The sequence below is a fragment of the Ranitomeya variabilis genome, chromosome 2 (genome assembly GCF_051348905.1).
Source record: "Ranitomeya variabilis isolate aRanVar5 chromosome 2, aRanVar5.hap1, whole genome shotgun sequence".
In the NCBI taxonomy this organism is placed as follows: Eukaryota; Metazoa; Chordata; class Amphibia; order Anura; family Dendrobatidae; genus Ranitomeya; species Ranitomeya variabilis.
The window spans coordinates 531,089,936-531,102,027 of NC_135233.1; positions in this window are offsets into that span (position 1 = coordinate 531,089,936).

The following is a 12,092-nucleotide window of genomic DNA, read 5'->3' on the forward strand; positions in this document are numbered from 1 at the left end:
GGCCGGGGGTGCATTTACTTTTGCACACGGGGCCGGGGGCGCACTTACTTTTGCACACGGGGCCGGGGGCGCACTTACTTTTGCACACGGGGCCGGGGGCGCACTTACTTTTGCACACGGGCAAATCGGGGCCGGGGGCCCCGACACCACTCCTATATACAGACATCCCTCTATATACAGACACCACTCTTATACGCAGACACCACTCCTATATACAGACATCCCTGTATATACAGACACCACTCCTATATACAGACATCCCCCTATATACAGACACCACTCCTATATACAGACATCCCCCTATATACAGACACCACTCCTATATACAGACATCCCTATGTATACAGACACCACTCCTGTATACAGACATCCCTCTGTATACAGCCACCACTCCTATATACAGACATCACCCTATATACAGACACCACTCCTATATACAGACATCCCTCTATATACAGACACCACTCCTATATACAGACATCCCTCTATATACAGACATCTCTCCTATATACAGACATCCCTCTATATACAGACACCACTCCTATATACAGACATCCCTCTATATGCAGACATCTCTCCTATAAACAGACATCCCTCTATATACAGACACCACTCCTATATACAGACATCCCCCTATATACAGACACCACTCCTATATACAGATATCCCTCTATATACAGACACCACTCTTATATACAGACATCCCTCTATATACAGACACCACTCCTATATACAGACATCCCTCTATATACAGACACCACTCCTATATACAGACATCCCTCTATATACAGACACCACTCCTATATACAGACATCCCTCTATATACAGACACCACTCCTATATACAGATATCCCCCTATATACAGACACCACTCCTATATACAGACATCCCCCTATATACAGACACCACTCCTATATACAGACATCCCTCTGTATACAGACACCACTCCTATATACAGACATCCCTCTATATACAGACACCACTCCTATATACAGACTTCCCTCTATATACAGACACCACTCCTATATACATACATCCCCCTATATAGAGACACCACTCCTACATACAGACATCCCTCTATATACAGACACCACTCCTATATACAGACATTCCTCTGTATAGACACCACTCCTTTATACAGACATCCCTCTATATACAGACACCACTCCTTTATACAGACATCCCTCTATATACAGACACCACTCCTATATACAGACATCCCTCTATATACAGACACCACTCCTATATACAGACATCCCTCTATATACAGACATCTCTCCTATATACAGACATCCCTCTTTATACAGACATCCCTCTATATACAGACATCTCTCCTACATACAGACATCCCTCTATATACAGACACCACTCCTATATAGAGACATCCCCCTATATACAGACACCACTCCTATATACAGACATCCCTCTATATACAGACACCACTCATATATACAGACATCCCTCTATATACAGACATCTCTCCTATATTCAGACATCCCCCTATATACAGACACCACTCCTATATACCGACATCCCTCTATATACAGACACCACTCCTATATACAGACATCCCCCTATATACTGACACCACTCCTATATACAGAAATCCCTCTATATACAGACACCACTCCTATATACAGACATCCCCCTATATACAGACACCACTCCTATATACAGACATCCCTCTATATACAGACATCTCTCCTATATTCAGACATCCCCCTATATAGAGACACCACTCCTATATACAGACATCCCCCTATATACAGACACCACTCCTATATACAGACATCCCCCTATATACAGACATCACTCCTATATACAGACATCCCTCTATATACATAGATCCAGAACAACTAAAGGAGTGGCTCACTGTTTTAGATACAGGTGCTCTAGAAAAATATACAAACAGTCTATGAAAAAATCTGGCACACTGTTTCAAGCAAAAATGTAATGATTTTATTAGGAATATTTTATTAGGAATATTTTGTTATCTTTCCATATTCAAATATCGCACAATAGAGGACCATTGAAGTATATGGTATGGGTATCAAAATTCCGACGTTTCGGCTATATCATAAGCCTTTATCAAGAGATACCTATATGTAAACATAAAATAACATAGAATCATATTCCATACATCACAAAATGAAATATATACACAATTATATAGTGGAACAAAAAATCAGTAGTACTGATTCAATAATCTGTAGACATCTTATAGACATAAGTAGATATAAGTACATGTAAGTAGATGTAAGTATCTGACCCCATCATAAATACGGAGAACAGGGATGATTGCTGACAAAATTAAGTTCCATACAATATGGTAAATATCACAGAAAAATATCGCAAAAAGATAAAGGAAAAATATTACCACTGTTATTTCATCATCGGGCAGCTGAAAAAATAAAAATAGAATACGTGTAAAAAGACAAGAATTGGAGATCCTAATCCTACACTGCCAACACCAGAAAGCAAATCCAAAAATGAACAAAGTGAAATCCGTCCTAGATAGCAGGGCAAGCAGAATGTAATTCTGAGCATTAGAAGGCGTCATATTGCTAAAAGCAATGAAATACATTCCTAAAGATCCGGAGTATAAACCCACCAAAAGAAGTCCTGGACGCTAACAGCCATCAAATAGAGTGCATAATCTTACCCTACGGTGAATTCGGGTGCTTGCAGAGGTCCGGAGTGCGGTAACAGGACGCTAAAACATGCGTCCTCTTATACAGCCCCAGGTGAACCGGTTATGTGAATACTTCCGGGTGGCAGTGTGAGGTGCGCGTGCGCGGCTGATACGCCGAAAAGAGCCGAGTGCCGCCGAAGAAAGCCGAAGACCCGGAAGATCATGTGACACTCTTATTCGCTAGATCAGCGAGGATCAGCGCCTGTCTGTAAAAGGAGAGAAAAAAATAAAATAAAATATTCCTAATAAAATCATTACATTTTTGCTTGAAACAGTGTGCCAGATTTTTTCATAGACTGTTTGTATATTTTTCTAGAGCACCTGTATCTAAAACAGTGAGCCACTCCTTTAGTTGTTCTGGATCTAAGTATTTTTTAGGAGGTGTGCTCCTGTGTTTTCTATAGTATTTTTATATTGTTTCTCAATTTCTTTTTTATGAAAAATGTCCTTTTTGACTCTATCATATAATGCGGAGGAGACATCTGATATTATTTCTCGAGTTACGACCCCGGGGACTTTCTTACATACACCATCGGAAGAACTTCGAACTAGGGATTTCGAAAGAGATCTGCGAAGATTTACAGCATTGGACTTACATTCAATCACACTGGCGGAGTATCATAAGGTACAACGTATTCCCAGGGGTCTCAGGGTTTCATTGAAACCTACATTATTTCATGAGAACACGGATTATTGTGTCAAATTTGAGTCTATACTCAACAAATGCTCTATGGACCTGATGGTTTTGACAATTGACTTCTTACAGAAGGAAATTTCGGAGTTAAAAAAGAAGATTTCCACGAGTGAACAACAACTTATTGAAACTTCATCACCTGATGACTTTAAGACACTCAAAACGAAACTAGATAATACTATTTCTGAATTTCGTAATAATCTCCAGGAAAAGAAGAAAATCAAGTTCCTTAGAGATGCGGATGACTATAGCAACAATCAAGTTTATCGATGGCGCTCAACTGGTTCATTCAGGAGACCTTTTCGTAGAAGCTTCAGTTCATTTTCCAACAGTTCAGATAGTGACTTCGGGCCTTCACGAGTACCTTTTTTAGAAGCACGTCGCGCCCGGTCACACCGAGGAAAACGAGGAGGGGAAGGAGGAAACATGGATCGACAGAGAATGGCTACGAGATCGCAGGTAGGAGGACTCCGTCCAATAACAACATCGTGTATAACATTTCCTCCCAGAACCTTTCCCCCACAGATATGACACTTCTTCAAAAGGGCCTAACCTTTTGTCCAGTTCCACATTTTGACTCATTTCAGGTGGACCAGGAATTACATAGATTCTTCAGAACTTTAAGACTGAAAGTACATTTCTCGACAATACCAGTTGAGACTACTACGGATATGACCAGGCCATCGGGTTTTTCATTAAAATCTTTGGACCTACGAATTCCCAGCTCTTTCCAACCTCCTAAGTCTTATCATCCTGTGGAGACTTTTATTGAAGTTGTCAATAGAGATGTTAAAGAAATTTTGGGATCCATAGACAAAGGTTTTATTAAGGTTAAAAATAATTTATCTAAAGAAGAATATAGATCCCTGATGGACTTAAAAAATAACCGAAATTTAATTATAAAACCTGCTGATAAAGGAGGAGCAATCGTGGTACTAGATCGAGTCTATTATGTTAATGAGATTTTGTCGCAGTTAAGTGATACTGACACCTATATGCCTGTGTCAAATAATCCAACTTTTGACATTGCAAGAGAGATTAAAAGTTTGGTTTCACATTATCTATCACTAGGGGTCATTGATCAAAAATTGGGGGAGTTTCTGATTAATAATCATCCGGTTATTCCAGTACTATAAACATTGCCGAAGATACATAAAAATTTACTTAGACCCCCCGGAAGACCCATAGTGGCTTCCACTAATTCGATATTGTCACCACTTGCGATAACGGTAGAAAAGATTCTATCACCACTTATACCGTTTATGAAATCATATTTGAAAGATACCACGCATTTTTTACAATTACTTAGAAATTTGGGTCCCTTACCTCCTGGCAGCATACTTGTTACTATGGATGTATCCAGTCTATATACCAACATTGATCATCAGGAAGGTCTTCAGTCTGTTATCCAGTATGTCACCACACATGCTAAATTTTCTGAAAATCAGTTACAGTTTTGTATTGATGCACTAACCATCATTCTTACTAAAAATTATTTCCTATTTGAAGACCAATTTTATGTTCAAAAGAAAGGCACAGCTATGGGGTCAAATGTTGCGCCCCCATTTGCGAATATATTCATGGACTTCTATGAGACATCGTACGTATACTGTCATCCATTGTTTTCATCTAATGTTTTATTTTGGAGACGTTTTATTGATGATGTATTTTTCATTTGGACTGGTGATGAAATAACCCTTCAAAACTTTCATGCGGACTTAAATTCTTGTACATCAAATATTACCTTTTCTTTACAGCATAATGATCAATCTATTAATTTTCTTGACACTCTTGTGATCATACGGACAGATGGCATGGTCGACACTGACTTATATGTGAAGTCGACGGACAAAAATAGCTTACTCTTATACAGTAGCAACCATCCACGGCATGTGAAGAGAGCACTACCTAAGTCCCAACATGATAGGGTGAGGAGAATTGTTTCTGACTCGATACAACGTACCACCAGACATATTGAAATGGATAAGAAATTTCAGGACAGGGGTTATCCTTCTACTTTGGGTGACTACACTACTGAAATAGAGTCCAATAGACGTAGGGTGACATCTAAGCAATCCAGAATTGCCTTCGTTAGTGTCTTTCATCCTTTCAAACAACGCATTCAACAATGTATATTAAAGCATTGGAACATTTTACAAAATTCGTATCCTACTATTCCTGAATTTAACACCAGACCCATTTTTTGTGACAAAAGATCTAACAATCTGAGGAATTTCTTAGTAAGGGCTGATGTGGGTTCCTCTAGACCCCAGGTGAAACAGAGGGTGTTTAGTACACCACGTAATGGGACATTTCCTTGTTTGGGATGTCTACAATGCTCTAATGTGATGAAGGGGGATTCATTTACCCATCCACGATCAGGACAGAGATTTCCCATTAAGGGACATTTTACGTGTGATTCATCATTCGTTATATATTTGATTAAGTGTCCATGCGGTCTCGGATATGTGGGTGAAACCACCCAACATATCCGGGACCGCATCTCCCAACACAAATCTACAATTCGATGTAGGCGTACTCTCCTTCCGGTTCCTGCACATTTTGCCCAAAATAACCATACAATTGCCCAACTCAGATATCAAGTCATCGATTGGATACCCCCCATGAGAAGGGGTGGTAATAGAATAGAAAAATTAAAGATACGGGAGTCCTACTGGATTCATAAATTACAAACTCTTTCTCCATTGGGTCTCAATAGGGAATATGAGGTCATGCATTAGGTGATTTCCTTTACAGAGACCTTATACTATCTATCCTTATCTTCTTTTTTAGTAATGGTCCTCTATAAACATTTGTCATGTACCATAGAAATATAGATATGATATCTTTGATTATTAGTTTGTTATTATTATTATTAGTAATTTGTTGTTCTATCCCAGTAATATTGGGTATTGTGCACATTATAAATACAAGTGGCTGATATAAATAGAATTTTTCTTATTGTTTCTCTTGTTTTTTTCTCTCCTTTTACAGACAGGCGCTGATCCTCGCTGATCTAGCGAATAAGAGTGTCACATGATCTTCCGGGTCTTCGGCTTTCTTCGGCGGCACTCGGCTCTTTTCGGCGTATCAGCCGCGCACGCGCACCTCACACTGCCACCCGGAAGTATTCACATAACCGGTTCACCTGGGGCTGTATAAGAGGACGCATGTTTTAGCGTCCTGTTACCGCACTCCGGACCTCTGCAAGCACCCGAATTCACCGTAGGGTAAGATTATGCACTCTATTTGATGGCTGTTAGCGTCCAGGACTTCTTTTGGTGGGTTTATACTCCGGATCTTTAGGAATGTATTTCATTGCTTTTAGCAATATGACGCCTTCTAATGCTCAGAATTACATTCTGCTTGCCCTGCTATCTAGGACGGATTTCACTTTGTTCATTTTTGGATTTGCTTTCTGGTGTTGGCAGTGTAGGATTAGGATCTCCAATTCTTGTCTTTTTACACGTATTCTATTTTTATTTTTTCAGCTGCCCGATGATGAAATAACAGTGGTAATATTTTTCCTTTATCTTTTTGCGATATTTTTCTGTGATATTTACCATATTGTATGGAACTTAATTTTGTCAGCAATCATCCCTGTTCTCCGTATTTATGATGGGGTCAGATACTTACTCTACTATATACAGACATCCCCCTATATAAAGACACCACTCCTATATACAGACATCCCTCTATATACAGACACAACTCCTTTATACAGACATCCCCCTATATACAGACACCACTTCTATATACAGACATCCCCCTATATACAGACATCCTCTATATACAAACACCACTCCTATATACAGACATCCCTCTATATACAGACACCACTCCTATATACAGACATCCCTCTAAATACAGACACCACTCCTATATACAGACATCCCCCTATATACAGACACCAATCTTATAAACAGACATCCCTCTATATACAGACACCACTCCTATATACAGACATCTCTCCTACATACAAACATCCCCCTATATACAGACATCTCTCCTATATACAGACATTCCTCTATATACAGACACCACTCCTATATACAGACATCCCTCTATATACAGACACCACTCCTATATACAGACATCCCTCTGTATACAGACACCACTCCTATATACAGACATCCCTCTATATACAGACACCACTCCTATATACAGACATCCCTCTATATAGAGACACCACTCCTATATACAGACATCCCTCTATATACAGACATCTCTCCTATATACAGACATCCCTCTATATACAGACACCACTCCTATATACAGACACCACTCCTATATACAGACATCCCTCTATATACAGACATCTCTCCTATATACAGACATCCCTCTATATACAGACACCACTCCTATATACAGACATCCCCCTATATACAGACACCACTCCTATATACAGACATCCCTCTATATACAGACACCACTCCTATATACAGACATCCTTCTATATACAGACACCACTCCTATATACAGACATCCCTCTATATACAGACACCACTCCTATATACAGACATCCCTCTATATACAGACACCACTCCTATATACAGACATCCCTCTATATACAGACACCACTCCTATATACAGACATCCCCCTGTATACAGACACCACTCCTATATACAGACATCCCTCTGTATACAGACACCACTCCTATATACAGACATCTCTCTATATACAGACACCACTCCTATATACAGACATCCCTCTATATACAGACACCACTCCTATATACAGACACCACTCCTATATACAGACATCCCTCTATATACAGTCATCTCTTCTATATACAGACATCTCTCTATATACAGACACCACTCCTATATACAGACATCCCCCTTTATACAGACACCACACCTATATACAGACATCCCTCTATATACAGACACAGGGCAGTTTCTAGCCCAAAAATGACACAGGGCGAGAGTAGGAAATTTCTCCCCCGATGCCCCCCCCCCGGCACCGAAAATAATACTATCAGTGTGGGAGTGGCCGAGCTGCCTCATCCTGGCTGTTCATTCTCGCTGTTCATCCAGCGCGGAGCGGAGGTGAGTGGCGGCGCCGAGGTGGCCGCAACCATTATGTGCGGTGCGGGGGGGGGGGCGCGGCGACGCGAGGCGATGATCTGACCGCTCAGCTGTCAGATTTGCAGCTGAGTTCGGGCAGGGCGCGCCCGCGCTCAGCACTGAGCGCGGCATCCGCGCCCCTGACAGCCCTTAAACAGCAGCAGCAGCGGGCAGGGGACCACCGGGGCCCGAGGCCTCTCCTGCGCCCCCCGGCCCCACGGCGCCCCGTGTGGCCGCCCTGCCCGCCCTGTTGAAGAAACGGCCCTGTACAGACACCACTCCTATATACAGACATCCCTCTATATACAGACACTACTCCTATATACAGACATCCCTCTATATACAGACACCACTCCTATATGCAGACATCCCCCTATATACAGACACCACTCCTATATACAGACATCGCCCTATATACAGACACCACTCCTACATACAGACATCCCTCTGTACACAGACACCACTCCTATATACATATATCCCTCTATATACAGACACCACTCCTATATACAGACATCCCTCTATATACAGACACCACTCCTATATACAGACATCCCTCTATATACAGACATATCTCCTATATTCAGACATCCCCCTATATAGAGACACCACTCCTATATACAGACATCCCCCTATATACAGACACCACTCCTTTATACAGACATCCCGCTATATACAGACATCACTCCTATATACAGACATCCCCCTATATACAGACACGACTCCTATATACAGATATCCCTCTAAATACAGACACTACTCCTATATACAGACATCCCCCCTATATACAGACTCCTATATACAGGTCAGAGTTGTGGGTCACTTACTTTTCACACACGGGGCCGGGGGGGGCACTTACTTTTCACACACGGGGCCGGGGGGCACTTACTTTTCACACACGGGGCCGGGGGGCACTTACTTTTCACAGACGGGGCCGGGGGGCACTTACTTTTCACAGACGGGGCCGGGGGGCACTTACTTTTCACACACGGGGGCGGGGGGGCACTTACTTTTCACACACGGGGGCGGGGGGGCACTTACTTTTCACACACGGGGCCGGGGGGGCACTTACTTTTCACACACGGGGCCTGGGGCGCACTTACTTTTGCACCCGGGGGTGAACTTACTTTTGCACCCGGGGGCGCACTTACTTTTGCACCCGGGGGCGCACTTACTTTTGCACCCGGGGGCGCACTTACTTTTGCACCCGGGGGCGCACTTACTTTTGCACCCGGGGGCGCACTTACTTTTGCACCCGGGGGCGCACTTACTTTTGCACCCGGGGGCGCACTTACTGTTGCACCCGGGGCGCACTTACTTTTGGTTGGCGGGGCCCCTCGTCCTCCGATTTGGTGGGTGGGGACCCTCGGCCTCTGCTTTGGTGGGCGGGGCCCCTCTGCTTCCGATTTGGTGGGCGGGGCCCCTCGGCCTCTGATTTGGTGGGCGGGGCCGAGGGGGCACTTACTTTTCACACACGGGGCCAGGGGGGCACTTACTTTTCACACACGGGGCCGGGGGGGCACTTACTTTTCACACACGGGGCCGGGGGGGCACTTACTTTTCACACACGGGGCCGGGGGGCACTTACTTTTCACACACGGGGCCGGGGGGCACTTACTTTTCACACACGGGGCCGGGGGGGCACTTACTTTTCACACACGGGACGAGAGGGTGTCATAGTCACTTTATTCTGATGTTTGACTTTGATAAATGATCATGTCCTAAAATGGACACTGTACATTTGCATAGCTGCCATCTTTGGAAGGTCAAGTTGGGGGTAATGGAAAGTTCGCCATTATTTCCTATGGAAATTTTTTTTTTAAAATGCGATTTAAATAAAATCTACATATCGGATCGACTATAAAAGTCATAGCACACCTGTCCCCACGGAGGCCTTCGAAACACCGCCTGAACGGGGTCTCTGCGCCGAGCGGTTTGGGCCGCATTAATTGCGGAAAACGCGGAGAAGAATAATAATAATAACTAGATGGGTATTTCCTGAAGGAACTACAGATAGTGCTTTGGAATGGTGCCCGGGCTGCCCCTGCAAGACTTTCACACTTGGGTGCCCCTCAGGCGCTGGTTTGGTAGTTGTAGCCCCTCAGGGTTGAGGCCACTCTGGGTCCGATTTGGCGGGCGGCGCCACTCTGGGTCCGATTTGGCGGGCGGCGCCACTCTGGGTCCGATTTGGTGGCCCGGGTCACTCTGGGTCCGATTTGGTGGGCCGGGTCACTCTGGGTTTGATTTGGTGGCCCGGGTCACTCTGGGTTTGATTTGGTGGCCCGGGTCACTCTGGGTCCGATTTGGTGGGCCGGGTCATTCTGGGTCCGATTTGGTGGGCCGGGTCACTCTGGGTCCGATTTGGTGGCCCGGGTCACTCTGGGTCCGATTTGGTGGGCCGGGTCACTCTGGGTCCGATTTGGTGGGCCGGGTCACTCTGGGTCCGATTTGGTGGGCCGGGTCACTCTGGGTCCGATTTGGTGGGCCGGGTCACTCTGGGTCCGATTTGGTGGGCCGGGTCACTCTGACTGACAGCAGGATAAGGGAATGGCTGATAACAGAGAATAGACTGACTGCAGTACGGGGAATGGCTGATAACAGAGAGAAATAGATGGGTATTTCCTGAAGGAACTACAGATAGTGCTTTGGAATGGTGCCCGGGTTGCCCCAGCAAGACTTTCACACTTGGGTGCCCCTCAGGCGCTGATTTGGTAGTTGTAGCCACTCTGGGTCCGATTTGGTGGGTGGGGCCCCTCAGGGGCCGATTTGGTGGGCGCTGTATACTGCGGGGCTCTGCGCTGTATACTGCGGGGCTCTGCGCTGTATACTGCGGGGCTCTGCGCTGTATACTGCGGGGCTCTGCGCTGTATACTGCGGGGCTCTGCGCTGTATACTGCGGGGCTCTGCGCTGTATACTGCGGGGCTCTGCGCTGTATACTGCGGGGCTCTGCGCTGTATACTGCGGGGCTCTGCGCTGTATGCTGCGGGGCTCTGCGCTGTATGCTGCGGGGCTCTGCGCTGTATGCTGCGGGGCTCTGCGCTGTATGCTGCGGGGCTCTGCGCTGTATGCTGCGTGGCTCTGCGCTGTATAATGCGCGGCTCTGCGCTGTATACTGCGCGGCTCTGCGCCGTATGCTGCGCGGCTCTGCGCTGTATACTGTGGGGCTCTGCGCTGTATGCTGCGCGGCTCCGCGCTGTATGCTGCGTGGCTCTGCGCTGTATAATGCGCGGCTCTGCGCTGTGTACTGTAATAATAATAAGACTACAGATAGTGCTTTGAAATTGTGCTGTGCTGTCACTTTAAGAGCTGATATTATCTGGCAAAACTGTGCTGGTGTAGTCATGTACAGTTCGCAGGCGTTGGCATAGTAACTGGGCCTGACTGCGCATATCAATGAGCTAATCAGCCAGGTGGCAAGTGGCAGGTACATTTCAAATTGCCTCAGAAACCCGGCCATTATAACCTATGGGAAAATTTCCCTATTGAAATGCATTACAATGAGGGGAAAAAACATTTTCAAACGCAAATTGCGCCAAAACTACAAATCCGATCGACACGAAAAATACTTAGCACACCTCTTGGGGACGCTGGCTTCGAAATGACACCTCACTGGAGTCTGTGAGTGAAGCGGTTCG